The following is an 18669-nucleotide window of genomic DNA, read 5'->3' on the forward strand; positions in this document are numbered from 1 at the left end:
AATTCTTAAAGTGCATATCTTTAACTAAACATGTCTGTTTTCTGCAATCCAAAGTGTGCAAAATAATATTCTTTTCTCATGCTTCATTTAGCCTAAGGTTTGTTTCTTGGAGGCACTATTCTTTATGTATAAGTAGCAAGAGACAGAAGTATAAGTAATTTGAAGTTTTATACAGTTTTTTATGTTACTAAGACAGTTTTTTATTTTACATCAGGATTGGAAAAAGTTTCATGGGTACCAGCAAGAAGTGGACTTCTGATCGGTTTAGGGTCAAGTTTTGGGATGTTAAATTAGTTGGTTTAATTAGTTATGTTTACTGTTATTTTCGAGGTTGTAAAATTGAGATGGTTGCAGTTGGTAAATTATGAAGTTTAGGATATGTTAGATTTGTGTTGTATACTTTATATTTGTACAATCGATTATATTCATTTTAATAGCTGTTTTCATATTTTATGTGTAAATTTATACATTAGATTGATAAATGTTATATTAGTTTGTTAAAATGTTTAAGTAGTCTTGGTACAAATATTACAATATTTATTAAAATATTACCATAGGTACATATTTGATACTAGAACAAGTGGCCCACATACAATAGTGGGGCCCATAATGGGGTCCAAGGTGTGGCCCACAGTGGCCCCACACATGGGGCAAGTATGGGCCCACTTTTTAAAAACATTTTAAACCTCTAAGGTAACATAAATATTTACAACATATCTCTCATTTTGTTGCAATAGAAAGCTATAGTAACATAAAATACGATGTTGCCTTATGCGACAAAGATGTTACCTTATACCCCCAAGGCAACATTGAAAAAATTATCATTAAGAAAATGTTACCTTAGCCTTTATATGGGGCTAGAGTAACATATTTACCCCCTACTGCAATATTTTATTAATGTTATAATAGACATTTTATGGTGTAATATTTTGACCAAAAATCCAGCTGTTTTGGTAACCGAAAAAGTGTAGGAATATTTAATTCCTCAAAAATGGATTTACAAAAAGATATTCTTAATCTAGTAATTAAATAAACGTAAGTAGGGTTCGTCAGAATTTGGAAATGAGCAAGTTGAAAAATGCGATGAGTAATGCCCGATAAATAGTAAAAAAAATTCGGTCCCGGATCGATCCCATATTTCACCGAAAGTTCCAGAATAATAAACGGTTATTAACTGTGTAATTACAAATTGGAAATGAAGGCAAGGATTCAAGGAATGATTGATAAAAGGGAATGCAATAGAATTTGAATTAGGAGACTTTGTAACTTAAACAAACTTGGGGGGTTAACTTGCAATTTGGAAAAGTTGTTAACCTAAATAAAAACCAAACACACCCCCACCTTATCAAACCACAATCAACAACCCCTCCCAATTTTTGAAGAGAAGAAAGAAATCAACAACCCCTCCCAATAATAGGATCCTAGTTATTTAAGACATTATAAGGTAGCCCAACTCCAACAACAATCCTTATTTTGGTTCCTTACTATTATTATAATATTAAATTCAAATCTTATTCATATTTTTTAAAGGGGAGAAAGAGAGAGAGAGAAAGGAGAGTGAAAAAAGGAGGGAAATGAATATTTAATTAACAAAAGTAAGATAGGGAATGGTTAAGCATCCCTTATCTTTATATCTCATTTATAGCCGTCGTAATGTCCGCGTAACGTTATCGATTTTAGGCTATTTTGTAGTATATTTTCTGAACTGTAAGCTGCATGTTTTCAAGCACCACTAGTCATGACTGTAAAGATCTTGTATTTTATATTGTAATCATATAAATATTGTGTTGAGACGATTTACGGTTTAGAAGAAACGGTCATTTTAGTGGAAGCGGCGCAAAGAGTAAAACTCCGTAGGAGACTCAACTTTTAAAATATTTTTCATAGAGTTAAACTCTTATTTTTGAATTGAAACTTTTATGATAAATAATAAAAATACAAATAATATTTTAGAAGTGGTTTTATATTTAAATATAAATTACTTGATTTATTAAAATTGTTAGAGTGCGAGTCGCATAATACTAATTCTCAGGAAAGTCAACTGTAGAGGCACTACTTTGACCATCCGTTCTGACCAAGATAAAAGAATAGTTTCAAATCGGTTAAAACAAGGAATTTTTTTAGGATTATCATGACTACCTATTAGTGTAGAGAATGAGAGTAAATACCATGGAATAAGTATAAGTTGTACATGTGTTTACTGGACTCGATATAGGTTTGTAGATTAGTATCGAGGTCTTGGCAAGTATTGAGTTAATGAAGTTGATTATGTTTCTTAGTTTTTTATTAGCTATTGAAGCTAACTTAGATTATTATATTTGTTGATATAAGCAGTCGAAACGAGTGGAGCTCTGAGGACAATAAGGACTGTGAGAACCCTTGAGACTATATAGCTGGATTTCAGGCAAGTTTTCCAACCTTACACTCTATTTTCAAAATATTATATCTTTATTTTACATATAAGATGTAAGTATGTTATGCAAGTTTTCAAACCTTATTATTGTTGTTGTGATGATTATAAATATATGCATGAATGTTTTGAAACATAATCTTGTGATATAAATGTATGTATGATTTTAAGTTAAAATCTTACTATATATATATGCATGCATGTTTTGAAATCATGATATTTTGAAAATGAAAAATGATTGTTTAATATAGAGCTTACGAGCTACATAATACTTATGCTAGTGATAAGCGATATTTTGCGTATACCCTTAGCATAGAGCATTCAAGTTTGAACATTATACTTTAAACCGGAAATACGGTTTTCAATAACTAATATGGAATAAAGTATATTCAATAGTTTTAAATCATAAAGTAAATATTATTATGATTATTCGAGTAAAGATTTTACTAATGAATATATATATTATTTATTAAATAGTAGTTTTGTATATTCATTTAGAGACTTTTAACTCTGATTATTTTTATTTTAAATATATTCTTTAAATAATTATTATCTGAGAAACAATATTTAGATATTCTTTTAATATTTTCAATTGGGATTGACAAATGATTTATATTATTTAAATCATCTTTACCTTAAATGTTCTTGAAATATATTTTTGAACTTTATCGGATGATTTTAAAAGTAAAGAGTGGATCCCAAAACCTTTTTCAAATTTAAAGCTTCCTTTCGGAGGGGATTTGAATACTCGCTTAAAATATGAGGGATCGTGCTCAGTGATGTATTTTATATTCACAACGAAGTGGCTGAATAGAGAAAGAATGTTCTTGATTACTTACCCAACATTCGGGAAGTAAGTCATGGAACAAGTTTAATCCATTAACAAGCATCTCTTAGGAAAAATTGGTGATGTTCCTCTTTCCAAGTAGATATGACTTCTTGGTGGAGTCCTATCAACAAGTTTCTACTTGGGAAAAAGGGAGACGAGCTTTACGTTTTAGAGTCATGGATTTGAATTGAAGTAGGAGTAAGCGTAAGAGGCCGAGTAGCGTCGACCCAACATTATTGTTGGCCTAATGTGCCAGGAAGTTTCGCAGATGCAGTTCATTCCTTAGGAGTTCAGTGATTGGTGAACAAGTAAATCCAATTGTTCTCCTCAACATGTAGATATAAAGGGGGTAGTACGACTGTGACTGATCATCGTAGTTGCACACCCTGGGCACGGGTGAAAATCCAAAAAGTAGTTCATCATCCAGATTGGATATTTTCTGCAACATCATCGAGAGCACCCCGTGGGAAAAGCTACGGCTGGGTGACCGGTGAGTGTTGGCAGGGTCGAGCGTTCAAAATGATGTATCTTGTAACTTCAGCTTTTAAATGATATTCTGAGACTTTGATTATAAATAACATAACATAGATTCTCAGGGGTTTTTAAGAAAAATGATATGTTTTGAAATATTTTGTAACATCTCTATATATGTTATATATGTTGAAACTTTGTTCATACTTTTATAACAAAGATTTCATAAAAATTGTTAAGACGGGGTTGAATATATTAGATCACCTTGTAACTTCATCTTTTAGAATATATCGAAACTTGTTCACATTTGCATAATAAAGGTTTTCAGAGGTATTATGAAAATGCTATATTTATTGCTGACTAGATATATATTATTTTGGGATTTATTGCTACCTTTTAAACATTATTTTGAACTGTATGTTATCCTCAAAAATTGGGGAATGTTACTATCACTTGTATAGTATATCGAACCTTATTGTATTTTGAAATCAAAGGATATGCCTTAAAGATTTTGGTTGCCATACCAATAAAGATTATTGAACTTTCAAACTTTATAAGTTGTGAAGATAGTTATTCTATGGTGGAATACTTGTTGAGCATTATTGTGCTCACCCTTACTTTATTTATTAAACCTTTCAGTAGCTGGAGAATATAGTCAAGTATTCCTTACTACGAGGAACAAAAATGGAAGATTCAACCCTGAGATATCCAGTTCAAAATGGTTAATGTAGAAGAGAGTTTTATAGGTTTCAGCCGAGAATGTTGAAGCTGGTATTCAAGTCTAGTTGTTTATTTGGTACCCTTGTATAATTAAGTTTAGCTATTAATATAACTTCAAGTAGAGGTTGTAATTAATAGTGTGAGATCCTGGATAGTACATTTGGTTTGTAATAACTAATGTCACTTTTGAGAATCGTTTTTAAGGTTCAAACTTGTGTATGTAAGAGATTAGAGTCATTTGGTGTTGTATTATTGGATTATTGAGTTAATGCAGATAATATATGTTTGAACGGTAGTGTAACAACTCAGATCCCTGACCCCGGATTTTGTGGTGTTATTATAGTTATTTACTATTTATCAAATGAAAGAGTCATTCTAGCATAACAATTACTATAATAAAAGAATTTCAATAAATCACTGACTGTTTATATGTAATGCATCACAAGAATATTAATAAAAAATTCTAATATTTCGAATATGTAAAATAATAGACTATTATGGAATTAGAATAGTGCTAAATACTTGCATAATAAGCAATCTGATATGTAAAGCGTTAAACTATTCTGAAATTAGAATAGTGTAAGGATACTTTCCTGGTAGACACACTAACTTCCCACCATAAACTCAGATTACAACTGATGGCTACCAACTCAGGCTAACACCTGACTGCACTCCTTGCTACTCAATTCTGTAAACAAAAGTATTATTTTAATTAACAAAACCAAACTCAATCAACGTAACAATACGTCTCCACATCTACCTGATCGTCTATATCTAATTATGGCATTTAAAGCGGTTAAAACAGATAAACATGCTTCACGTAGTACGTAAATACATAATTCATGTAACACGTTAGTCAGATCACTAAAAGATAGGATTCAGTACTTTTAAAACTAAAATCGGGTCAAAATATGATTTATCGATCAATAACGGACTCAGAACGACTTGAAACATAAACGACCTTTCGATACAAAATAATTTATGTCTCAAAAGTGTTTTTATTGGAAGCGGAATATTTTTATGAGTCTAGACACGTTCGTTTCGTATTAAAGGACGAACGGTCTATTTATTATAAATAAAATAAAAATAAATCAATTAATAATAACATTAATTGATTATTAAATACCTTGATATAATTTTTAAAAGCTCAAAATCATTTTAGAATATTATTTGGCTTAATTTTAAATAATTACATTTTATTTAACTATTTATAAATAAAATTAATTGATTAAATAAATTAATCAATTAATTAAATTCATAAATAATCAATTAAAATATATTATAAATAATTAAATCAAATTTGGATTTTCGAAAATAATAAAAAAATAATTTTCTGGGAATTAAAATAATTTAGTTAATTATATAAATAATTAACCAAATTGAATTTTTAAATTTAAAATAAAATTTTAGGAATAAAAACTGAATTTTATTTATTTATGAAAATAAATTCGCAGAAACGAGTCAAGAAAATAAATTTTATGGGGATTTGAAGATCAAAGGCGGGTCAAGAAACGAGTCGGAGACCGGGTAATCGGGTCGTGAAAAACCTTAGAAACCCAATCGAAAATTTTTGCAGAATCTTGTGACCGGCAATATTTCTGGCCAATCTCCGACATAAAAAAAACAGTATGATTCGATCAGCTTTGACTCAGGAACTCGATCATAACAACAACCATCGCAAACACTCTCTGCAACTCAAAATCCGGCCGAAAACTCGGAGCTTACCGGCGAAGCTCAACATTTTCCGGTGAACATTCGAATTCAACTGTTTCTTAATGAAACTTAACATTTTACAAATGAAACCAAAGCTTATGACATATGAAATCTAAGACTGCTATTACTAAAATCAAATCATGGACAAGCAAGCCAGAAATTCAACAAATTCGACTGAAAATTTAATTACTCAGCATATTATTCGGCTAATACAACCTGTATGTTAATACATCAAATCAATTGTATATATCACAAGAAAGATATTCAAGACATCAAAATTATTCAACACTCAACTGAAATCAAACACCCAATTTTAACGAAGAACGGGAGAAATTGAAAAGGATCGATTTGATACCCTTTGTGAAATATAAAGCTAGGATTAGATTGAACAATTTGTAGGCTTCGATTTGGTTACTTATAATCTGAAAAAGACACCATTATCAACTTCAACAGTTGAATTGATTCTTAGGAACTTCAAGAACACAAACCCTAAACCTCCAAATCAATTTCAGGACTTTTCTGAATTATTTTCTATTTTTGGATAATTATGAAAGTTGAAATAAAAATCCAGCTATTTTTAATTTCTGAAAAATAAAAAACCCAAAATCATTTAAGGGTGTTTTTATTCCCTTAATTAAATAATTAGGCCTAAAAATAATAATTATGCGGAATAATTTATAAAATAATATTTTTAAATAAATACAATATATATGCCAAAATTCCCCAAAAATTATGAATGATTCAAAAATGTAAAAAAAAATGGATCTTTGAAATATGCTTAATTTTATAAAAATAAAAATTTGAATTTTGTGGCTTTTGACGTCCAGGTAGGGGTCCCGGTCCGTTAATTTTTGAGAAACTGAAACATTTTCTAAATTAACAACAAACCTCGAAAACACGTATAACGTGTGCAAATACACACAAAATGAGATAAAACAAGTACCTTGATAAAAACGCTAATAAACGCGCGTCCAAATCACGTATTCTTTCATACGATTGCATTTTAAACATGTTACAAATAATCAAAAAAAATTATGGTCCTTACAGGACCATAGATAGTAACTAGCTCATGACATATCATGGCAATAAATATGTTAGATATATTTGAGATGTCATGTCTAATATGATTTATGTTTAGTTTTCAGAACTTAACAACAGGACATATCAGGACTTACTGAAATCAGGACTTACTGGAAGTCAGAAATTAATATCAGAACTTAAGGTCATATCAGAACGTAAGTGCGGGAAGACTTTCAGATAAGGAATGAAGCTGATTTACAGGAGAAGATCGAGACTAAAACAATAGAAGATATGCATAGAAAGAGTTAGAGGACTAGAAGACTTATAGAAGATATCTGATTGATATATTTTAGGAGACAGAATTGTATTCCATATCAATTAGAATATATCTTGTAACTGTGTACTATATAAAAACAGACTTAGGGTTTACACTATATGTGTTTTCATTATCAAAAAGATTATACATTATAACCTAGCAGATCTTAGTGATATTTGTTCATCACTGAGAGAGAACAACTGTTCATATTGTAACAGAGTTTATTAAATATACTTGATCTTTGTTACATGCTTGTGTTGAAATCGATTTGATTGTATAAACATTGTATTCAACCCCCTTCTACAGTGTTGTATGACCTAACAATTGGTATCAGAGCTTTTCTGTTAACACACATACAGTAAAGATCCAAACAATCATGTCTGAAGAAACACAAACCCCAACTAAGGCCACCAAAACTCAAGAAACTCAAAACACTCAAACCCACAGTCGATATGAGACTATTAGGGTTCCCATACTGAGACCTTCTGAGTATCCCATATGGAAAGTGAAGATGGCTATGTTCTGGAAGCTACAGATCCAGAATACCTTGACAGAATTAATGAACGACCATATAAGCCTACCAAGCTCTCTGTTGCAGTTGCTGATCAACCAGCAAAGTCCATACCAAAGGAGAAAGGTGATTACATAGCTGAAGATATCTCATCCATTGCCAAGGATGCAAGGGTAAGGCATTTGCTGCATAGTGCCATTGATAATGTTATGTCAAACAGGGTAATTAATTGCAAGACTGCAAAAGAGATATGGGATGCTTTGGAGACAAGATTTCAGGGAACTGATGCAATCAAAAAGAACAGGAGGACTATACTCACTCAGGAGTATGAGCACTTTGACTCAAAAGCTGATGAGTCATTAACTGACTTATATGAAAGGTTTGTCAAACTCTTGAATGATCATTTACTGGTGGACAAGGAATATGATCTTGAAGATTCAAATCTAAAATTCCTTTTAGCTCTTCCTCAAAATTGGGATTTAAAGTCTACTACCATAAGAGACAACTGTGACCTTACTGAAACTACTCTTGATGAAATTTATGGTATGCTCAAGACTTATGAACTTGAGATGGATCAAAGGAGCAAGAGGCATGAAAGAAAGTCGAGGACAGTTGCTCTTAAAGTTGATGAGGAATCTCCTAAAGTGGTTGCCTCAAAAAGGGGCAAAGGAAAAGCTCTCATCATAAAGTCTGATTTAGAGTCATCATATTCTGATGATGATGATTCAGAAACTGAAAGTTTACCTGAAATGGATGCTGATGCATAGATGATGCAACTGTGTGCTCTTATGGTGAAGGGTATCACAAAGATAGCCTACAGGAAATTCAGAAAAAGCAAGAAGTTTTCCAAGAAAGGTGGAAGTTCTGATAAGAAAGGGTTCAGAAAGTCTAAAGGCAAAGGAGGAAAGTCTGACAGAGTAGACAACTCGAATGTCAAATGCTACAATTATGGTGAAAGAGGCCACATATCTCTTGACTACAAGAAAGGAAAAAGTGACAAAGGCAAGGCACTTGTCACAAAGAAGAAAAGCTGGACAGACACTTCAGATTCTGAAAATAAGGTGAACTATGCCTTGATGGCAAATGCTTATAGCAGTCCTGAAACTGCTGAATTAAAGGTACCTCAAACAACTTATGCTTTTCATACTGATGATATTACTGAGTTGAGATTATATCTTAAAACTATGTTCTTTGGTTATAAAGATCAGACTTTAACATGTGAAAGATTAACATATGAAAATCTTGCTTTTAAAAAGAGAAATGACTATTTAGAAAAGGAGTTAGTTTTTCTTCATCAAACTAAGAAAGAAAGAGATGATGTTTTGTATATTAGAGATGAAGTGTTAAAATTGTATGAATCTCTAAAAGCTGACTTAGAAAAGGAAAGAGAGATTATCAGAACTTGGACTAACTCTGGCAGAACAAATCAGGATATACTAAGTAGTGGAAACTGGAAAGAGGGCTTAGGTTAGGGAGATGATAAAAGTGAGAAAAGAATTGTGCAAATTGAGCCAATTGTTGTTAAACAGACTGCTAAGCCAAAGGTAAATCATGTTAAGTTTGTAGCAAAAACTGTAAAGTCTGATTCTGAAAAGATGAAAGAGTCTAGGACAGAAGTCAAAGAAAAGTCAACTTCTGAAAAATTAAAACAGGATAAACCAGCTGAAGTTAACATAGGCTTAATGACAAAGAAGCAGCTTAAGCATAAGATGAAAGAAATTAGAAATGTGAACAAGGTAAAGGAACTAGGAAAAATAGGAATGGAAAGGAAGGAGTGAATAAAAGCAATAATTATATGCCTGTTCCTAATGCTCCTAGAAAGAAATGTTATAACTGTGGAAACTCTAACCATCTTGCTTCTTTTTGCAGGAAAAATAAAGATATAAACTCTTTACCTCTTAAATCAAGAGTTAAGAGTCAGTATGGTAGGTTTAAGCCACAAAATCCTTGTTTTCATTGAGGTAGTTTATAGCATTCCATTTATACTTGTAAGGAATATCATAGTTTGTACTATGATTATTATCAAATAAAACCTTCTTTGAAGAAAGTTAGTATTATTCCTTCTAGTGTAAAGTCTGATGCAAAGTCTGATATAAATTATGATAAACATCATGTTAGCATAAACTCTGAAATTAAATCCGCTGCATATGCTAACAAACTTAAAAAGGCCAAAGGATCTAAGAAAGTCTGGGTCCTTAAAACTAACCAATAGTGGTCTTTGTGATTGTAGGGCAACAGGAAAACATCCTAGTTCTGGACAATGGATGTTCAGGACATATGACTGGAAATAAAGCCCTGCTATCAAATTTTATGGAGAAAGCTAGCCGAAGAGTTTCTTATGGAGATGACAACATGGGAAAAACTCTGGGATATGGCAATATCAATCTTGGGAATGTCATCATTGAAACAGTAGCTCTTGTCTCAGGACTTAAACATAATCTGCTAAGTGTGAGTCAAATCTGTGACAGAGGTTATCATGTGGATTTCTTTGAAGAACACTGTGAAGTTGTAAGTAATTCTACAGGCAAAGTAGTTCTGAAAGGTTACATGCATGTTAACATTTATGAAGCCAGACTTTCAACAAGTTCTGATGGTTCTGCAATCTGTCTGTTGAGCAGAGCATCAATTGAAGAAAGCTAGAATTTGCACAAAAGACCCTCTCATTTAAATTTCAACAACATAAATGAGCTAGTAAAGAAAGATCTTGTGAGAGGACTGCCAAAATCAGTATTTTCTCCTGATGGCCTTTGTGATTCATGTCAAAAGGCAAAACAAAGAAAATCTTCTTTCAAGAGCAAAACTGAATCTTCAATTCTTGAGCCTTATCACCTACTGCATGTTGATCTATTTGGTCCAGTCAATGTCATGTCTATTGCAAAGAAGAAATATGATATGGTTATAGTGGATGAGTTCACAAGATACACTTGGGTCTATTTTTTGCACAAGAAGAATGAAACTGCATTTACTCTAACTGATCATATCAAACAGCTGGATAAATTGGTCAAGGATTCTATTAAAATAATAAGAAGTGATAATGACACTGAGATCAAGAATTCAATCATGGAAGAGTTCTGCAAAGAGCATGGAATTAAGTAAGAATTTTCTGCACCTGGAACTCCACAGCAAGATGGAGTTGTAGAAAGAAAGAACAGGACTCTCATTGAAGCTGCATGAACTATGCTTGATAAAGCAAAGCTACCAACCTACTTTTGGGCTGAAGCTGTGCAGATTACTTGTTTTACACAGAATTCTACCCTCATAAACAAGCATGGAAAAACACCATATGAAATGGTGAAGAAAAAGAAGCCAAATCTGAAATACTTTCATGTATTTGGTTGCAAGTGTTTTGTTCTTAAGACTCATCCTGAACAGCTGTCAAAATTTGATCTAAAAGCTGATGAAGGAATTTTTGTTGGATATCCACTTTCCACAAAAGCCTTCAGAGTCTATAATTTAAGAACAAGGGTTGTCATGGAATCTATCAATGTATCTTTTGATGATAAGAAGATTACTGGACTTGAAGATTTTAATGATCATGATCAGCTGAGATTTGAAAATGATGGTTTAAATTCTTATTATGTTAATTTTAATGACTTAAATCCTGATCCTGTAAGTTCTGACGGGTTAAGTTCTGATGTCATTGAAACTGTGATAACTACTCCAAGGGAAAATGCACCTGTCCAGGGGGAGCAAGCTGAAGATCCTACCACAACTCAAGACTCTCAAAAAGCATCAGAACCTGTCACTGGCTCTTCAAGTTCTGATTCATCAAGTTCTGATGAGCCAAATTCTGATAATTCTAGAAACTCTGATTCTTCAAATCCTGAAGGATCCAACTCAAATTCTGAAGTCTCAGAGAGCATATCTATAGGGGGAGCATCAGAAAATGCTGATGGAGACAACATGGATCATGGGGGAGGATCCAATTCTAGAAATCAACTTCCATCTGCAAGGAAGTGGACCAAATAACATACACGTGACTTAATAATTGGAGATCCTGAAGCAGGTGTCAGAACTAGAACAACAACATAAAATAAATGTCTCTATCATTTTTTTCCATCTCAGACTGAACCAAAAAAATTGGAAGAAGCTCTTCAAGATGATGATTGGGTGCAAGCAATGCAGGAAGAGTTAAATGAATTTGAAAGATATAAAGTCTGGACCCTATTGCCAAGACCAAAGAACAGATCAATTGTTGGCATAAAATGGGTGTTCAGAAATAACACTGACAGTGATGGCATAATTACAAGAAATAAAGCAAGGTTGGTTGCTAAAGGTTACTCTCAATAGGAGGGTATTGATTATGATGAAACATTTGTACCAGTTGCTAGATTGGAAGCCATAAGACTCTTTTTAGCTTATGCTACTCATAAAAAGTTTAAAGTCTTTCAAATGGATGTGAAAAGTGCTTTTCTCAATGGAGAATTGAAAGAAGAGGAATATGTTGAACAACCTCCAGGCTTTATAGATTCAAAATTTCCAAATCATGTCCACAAGCTTGATAAAGCACTTTATGGCCTTAAGCAAGCTCCAAGAGAATGGTATGAGACTTTAGCTCAATTCCTTCTTGAAAGTGGATTTCACCAAGGTACAATTGATAAAACACTATTCTACCTCAACCATGGAAAGGACTTACTTTTGGTACAGATATATGTTGATGATATCATATTTGGTTCTACAAATGCCAAAATGTGTGAAAGGTTTGGAAAGCTAATGCAGTCAAGATAGCAAATAAGTATGACGGGAGAACTTAGCTGTTTTCTGGGACTTCAAGTCAAGCAAAATGAAGAAGGTACTTTTATCAATCAATCCAAGTACACCAGAAATTTAGTGAAGAAATTTGGAATGCAAGACTATTCAACTACATCGACTCCCATGGCCACTGTAACCAAGTTAGATAAAGATACTGGTTCATCAGTAGATATTACTAACTACAGAGGTATGATTGGCTCTTTACTCTATTTAACTGCAAGTAGACCTGATATCATGTATGCTACCTGTCTTTGTGCAAGATTTCAGGCTGATCCAAGAGAACCTCATCTAATAGTTGTGAAAAGAATTTTCAAGTACCTCAAGGGTACAACTGATCTAGGATTATGGTATCCTAGGGAATCAAATTTTAAGCTAATAGGTTACTCAGATGCAGATTTTGCAGGATGCAAAATAGACAGGAAAAGCACTAGTGGAAGCTGCCAATTTCTTGGAGGCAGATTAGTTTCTTGGTTTAGCAAGAAAAAGAAATCAATTTCCACATCAACTGCAGAAGCAGAATATATTGCTGCAGGAAGCTGTTGTGCACAGATTCTTTAGATGAAGAATCAGTTACTGGACTATGGGTTAGAATTTTCTAAAATACCTATTTATTGTGATAATCAAAGTGCTATTGCTATGACAGGTAATCCAGTTCAACACTCAATGACAAAGCACATCAGCATTAGGTACCATTTCATAAGGGAACATCTGATGGAAGGTACAGTGAAATTGCATTTTGTTCCAATAGATCAACAACTAAAAGATATCTTTACAAAACCACTATGTGAAGCTACTTTGATAAGACTGGTAAATGAACTTGGAATGGTTTCAGGTTCTTTCTCAAAATCTACTTAGTTTTTGTTCTCATGCATCAGACTTTATGATCAGTGTTTACAGATTGTCTTATCTCTATGGAATCTGTGCTTAAATTGTAATATATTAAATACTGATTGTTATGTGATGTGATTCTATATACTCTTATAGTGTTTTGAATGTTCTATGACTATTCAATCCAATGAGGATTATTGTGCTAGATGCTGACCTAGTAGTCTTTAACATACTAGAAATCCCATGTTTGAATTAGTTGTTTATGTGGAAATTCATTAACATGGGTAAATTCTGATTTGAAGCTTAGTCAAATTTACTTTGTGTATCTTATTACTAAGTCACAAACTAGATTCTTGCTTCTTATCTGCCAAATTCTAATGTCAGTAAATCTTAAGGATGAACCACATGCTTGATAAGCCTCACTTATCTGAAGAAAAGAAAAGAAAAGAAAATTGAAGTCAGGTACTCCATTGAGATCTAGAGTAAATATGTGGAAGGGAAGACCCATGTGCATTACTAGTATTAAGTTATATGCATTAGAAAAGCAAATAAATTTTTCTTGGTGACTTTTCACATTCTCTGATTACTGGAGAAATACTCTGATGATAGCATAAATTCTGATAGCAGTTGTGACTCACTTACACTGAGAAACCACTATAAAAAAGAATTTCAAAAGATGCATAAAATGAGCACAAACAGTTGAGGTGGATTCTTCCATAAATTTATTCTATAGTAGACTTCATTATTAATGACAGATTTTAAGCACTTTCTTAGTTATGCCTTATTTCTAAGATGTACTGAAGTTTATCAGACTTTAATCTTTATCTGATATTTTTCTAATGCACACACTTTCACTCCAATGATGAAAATTAATGTGGTGATTAAGTTGTTTTTGACAAATAGTTAAGTGTCATATGCATAAATTCTGAGGACAAGTTCTGATGGAATTTCTGATGCTTAAACTCTGAAGAAACAAGTTAGTATTTGTATGAAGAATCACAGAAACAAACATTCACTTTTTGAGTACAAAAGCCATGTTCCGATGACCGTTAAAATCTGATAATAGTCAACTTCTGATATTAAATCCTGATGGAAACTCTGATGCTTACGTGACATTAATTATTTACTTGACTTATTTGTGGTAAATACTATAACGGTCATATTTTATCAGAATATAATTAGGTGAGATAAAAACTGTCATAATCATTTAGTAAGTGGGAAGCGTATTTACCTTGAAACACTGCATGTGCACATTTATTACTACTTAATACCCGTGCCCACTACTAATTTTTTGACTAATGATATGCTGCCAGGTGTCTAAAGTCTGTTCTACTTCAATCATAACAGTTGTCAAAAAAAGAGTATATATATGTGATAAGTGGCATTTTATACCACTTAGAACATCTTATAATGGCTTGAATTGATGACTTGAAATCAAGTATTTTGTGTATTTGATGCGTTTTTCTAGTGTTTGTGTATTTCAGGGTATAACTTGTGTAATTAGGGAGATTGCATCATAATAAGCCTAGGGGAGTACTTGGGATCAGTTGCGGGGAGTTGTGCGAAGAAATCAGTAAAATCAGAAGCAAAAAGTGAGATTTTCCAAAAGCTGTGCAGGCGCCCTCCTGGGATATGCAGGAGACCGCCTGGAGATGCAGGCGCCCGCACGGGAACTGAGGCGGCCGCCTGAGGTCGTAAATTTAGAATCTGGATTTTATAATACAACTTCTATTGGGCTTCTGAGACTGCTGTTTCTTGAGGACTCTTATATAAACCTACTTGAGAGACGTTTCACAATAACAAGTAACAAGCAAGGAGCAAGGAGAGAAGATTAAGAAGACCGTGTTAGCACACCACAACGAAGAAGAGAAAGCATATGTTATCGTGTGATTCTTTTATTCTTTACTTTGAACCTTAATACTCTTGTGACGTACTCTGTTTTTATTAAGTATTTTTATTAGTTTATATCATTGTGTGATTATCATGTTTTCATATGAACCCATGGTGGCGATGAGTTCTATCATGGCCTAATCATGATCATGGGGTCGTAGCGGATTTACTACGGATTTCTTTAGTTAATTGTTTAATACCTTGGTATGTGATGATTGTATGATATCTAACATAGGTTGTGCTTATTCGTCTTATGTGCGTTGTGAACATATAAGATAGCCTGTTAATCTCTTGTGAAGCGATAGTGAATCTTGAGATTTAGAACTTGCCATGCTAGCATAGGTTCATGTATTGTATGCATGATTAGTGGGTAACTCTAACCGTTTTACTTGCCCTATGTAGTCATAATGAATAACTTGCGCTTAAATCATTATGTTGTCAAATTTTGTAGACATAGAGGGTCTCAACATAATTGATGCCCTACAACTTCTATCTTAATTGTGGGTGCTTGGTAGAATGGTACTTGTGCAACGAAAGTTGGCTTTTATCAGTTTCGTGTTGTTCGATTAATATCATCACTGTTACATGCTAAGGGTAATAACAATAACTATTGAATGGAGTAGTAATGAAGTTATGATCTCATGTGTGTTTAATTTTGTTAATTCAAGTGTTAATTTAAGTGTTTAATTCTCGTAGTTAATAGTAGTTAATAATTAGTTAATCAACCTTAAGTGTTATTGTCTTGACATTGAGAAGTAATCATACATTGGTGAGTAAGTCTTAATTGAACATAATTAGTCAGCGTCTCTGTGGGAACGAACTAGAAATCATTCTATATTACTTATGAACGCGTATACTTGCATGAATTATTACCGCATGCTGTGTGCCTAACAAGTTTTTGGCGCCGCTGCCGGGGACTCGGTATTAACTTGTTTAGTTTATGTACTTGCCATCAGTGGTCATTAGGACTCATTGATTAAGACTTGTTACTTATTGTTTCTGATTGTGTTTCAGGTACTCTAGCGAGCGTTTATGCAAACCCGTTCTCGCACTCGCAAGAGGACTCTAGATACGGCTGAGGAGACAGATTCACTTCTTGACATTCCGGAGAAGTTAGATTTTGAAGATTCAGATAAAGAAAGTGAAAAGAAAGAACCGGTAATTATGGGTGATCGTATAGTTCCACCAGATCCAGCTCTTATGGACTTTTCTTGGCCTAAAATTGATTACATTCAGCCAAGCATCATTCATCCGGCTATTTAAGCCAATACTTTTGAAATCAAGCCGGGAACTATTCAGATGGTGCATAATTCTGTTTCTTTTGGAGGTGCTGCGACTGAAGATCCCAACATGCATATCAGGAATTTTGTCGAGATCTGCACTACTTTCAAATATAATGGTGTTACCGATGAGGCTATCAAGCTGAGGCTTTTCTCATTCTCTCTGAGGGATAAAGCTAAGGACTGGTTACATTCTCTACCAGCTGGGTCCATCACTACTTGGGAAGATCTTGCACAAAAGTTTCTGGTGAAGTTCTATCCAATGGCCAAGACTGCATCTATGAGGAGTGCTCTTACTCAGTTTGCGCAGCAACCAACAGAATCTATGTGCGAAGCTTGGGAGCGCTATAATGAGATGTTGAGAAAGTGTCCACATCATGTTGAGAAATCATCCTGACTGGATGGTGATCACTGGGTTCTATAATGGTTTGGGGGCCCAATCTCGGCCCATGCACGATGCAGCTGTTGGAGGTGCCTTGTGGGCCAAAAGCTATACTGAGGCCTATAATCTAATTGAAACTATGGCTGCAAACGAGCATCAAAACCCAACTTAAAGGATGATTCCTGGGAAGGTAGCAGGTATTCTGGAAGTTGATGCAACTACAGCTATTGCAGCGCAGCTCCAAGCGCTGTCTATGAAGGTCGATTCTTTAGCCAACTATGGAGTCAATCAAATAGCTATTGTCTGTGAGCTTTGTGCAGGCTCTCATGCTACGGATCAGTGTTCTCTTGTTAATGAATCTGTTCAGTATGTGAACAATTATCAGTGACCGCAGCTGCCTGTGCCAGCTAATTATCATCCTAATAAACAAAATCATCCCAATTTCAGCTGGAGCAATAATCAGAATGTTGTTCAGCAACCATATCAGCAAGCTGTAAGTAAACAGTTTAATCCACCTGGATTCCAGCAACCTCAGCAATATGCTCAAAGGCAATCATATCCTCAACAAGGAGGCTCTGGAGCAAATGCCTAGTTATGTGAAATTCATGAATGGTATTCTTTCAAGAAAGGTGAAACTGGATGATCTTGATACCGTTGCTCTAACGGAAGAGTGCAATGCTGTGCTGCAACAAAAATTACCTCCAAAGCTTAAGGATCCATGTAGCTTCACCATTCCTTGGACCATTGGCAAGTTGTCATTCGACAATTGCCTTTGCGATTTGGGAGCAAACATCAATCTGATGCCGCTCTCTATCTTCAAAAAGCTGAATTTTCCTGATCCAAAGCCCACCTACATGTCTCTACAATTGGTTGATCGTTCTATTACATACCCACGAGGCATCGTGGAGGACGTGTTAGTAAAGGTGGATAAGCTCATGTTTCCTGCAGACTTTGTCATTCTGGATTTTGAGGAAGATAAGAAGATTCCTATAATCTTGGGAATACCTTTCTTGGTTAAAGGTCGTACCTTGATAGATGTGCAAAAAGGTGAACTTACTATGCTGGTGCATGATCAGGATGTAACATTCAATATATTCAATGCAATGAAATTCCCTACAGAAGATGAAGAGTGCTTCAAGGTGGATTTGATTGATTATGCGGTAACTTCAGAACTTGATCATGTGTTAAGGTCCGATGCCGTAGAAAAAGCCTTATTGGGGGAATTTGGCAGTGAAGATGAGGAAGGCAATGAGCAACTACAATATTAAATGCTTCTCCTTGGAAGTGAACGTTAGACATGCCATTTGAATCTCTTGGTAATACTGATCTCAAGAATGCTGAGGGAAAGCTCAAACCATCTATTGAGGAAGCACCTACTTTGGAGCTTAAACCATTGCCTGAACATTTGAGGTATGCTTTTTTAGGTGATGCATCTACTTCGCATGTTATTATTGCATCAGACCTTTTAGATAGTGATGAGGACAAGCTCTTGAGGATCTTGAGAGAATTCAAATCGGCCATCGGATGGACTATAGCAGATATAAAAG

The sequence above is a fragment of the Apium graveolens genome, chromosome 9 (genome assembly GCF_009905375.1).
Source record: "Apium graveolens cultivar Ventura chromosome 9, ASM990537v1, whole genome shotgun sequence".
NCBI lineage: Eukaryota > Viridiplantae > Streptophyta > Magnoliopsida > Apiales > Apiaceae > Apium > Apium graveolens.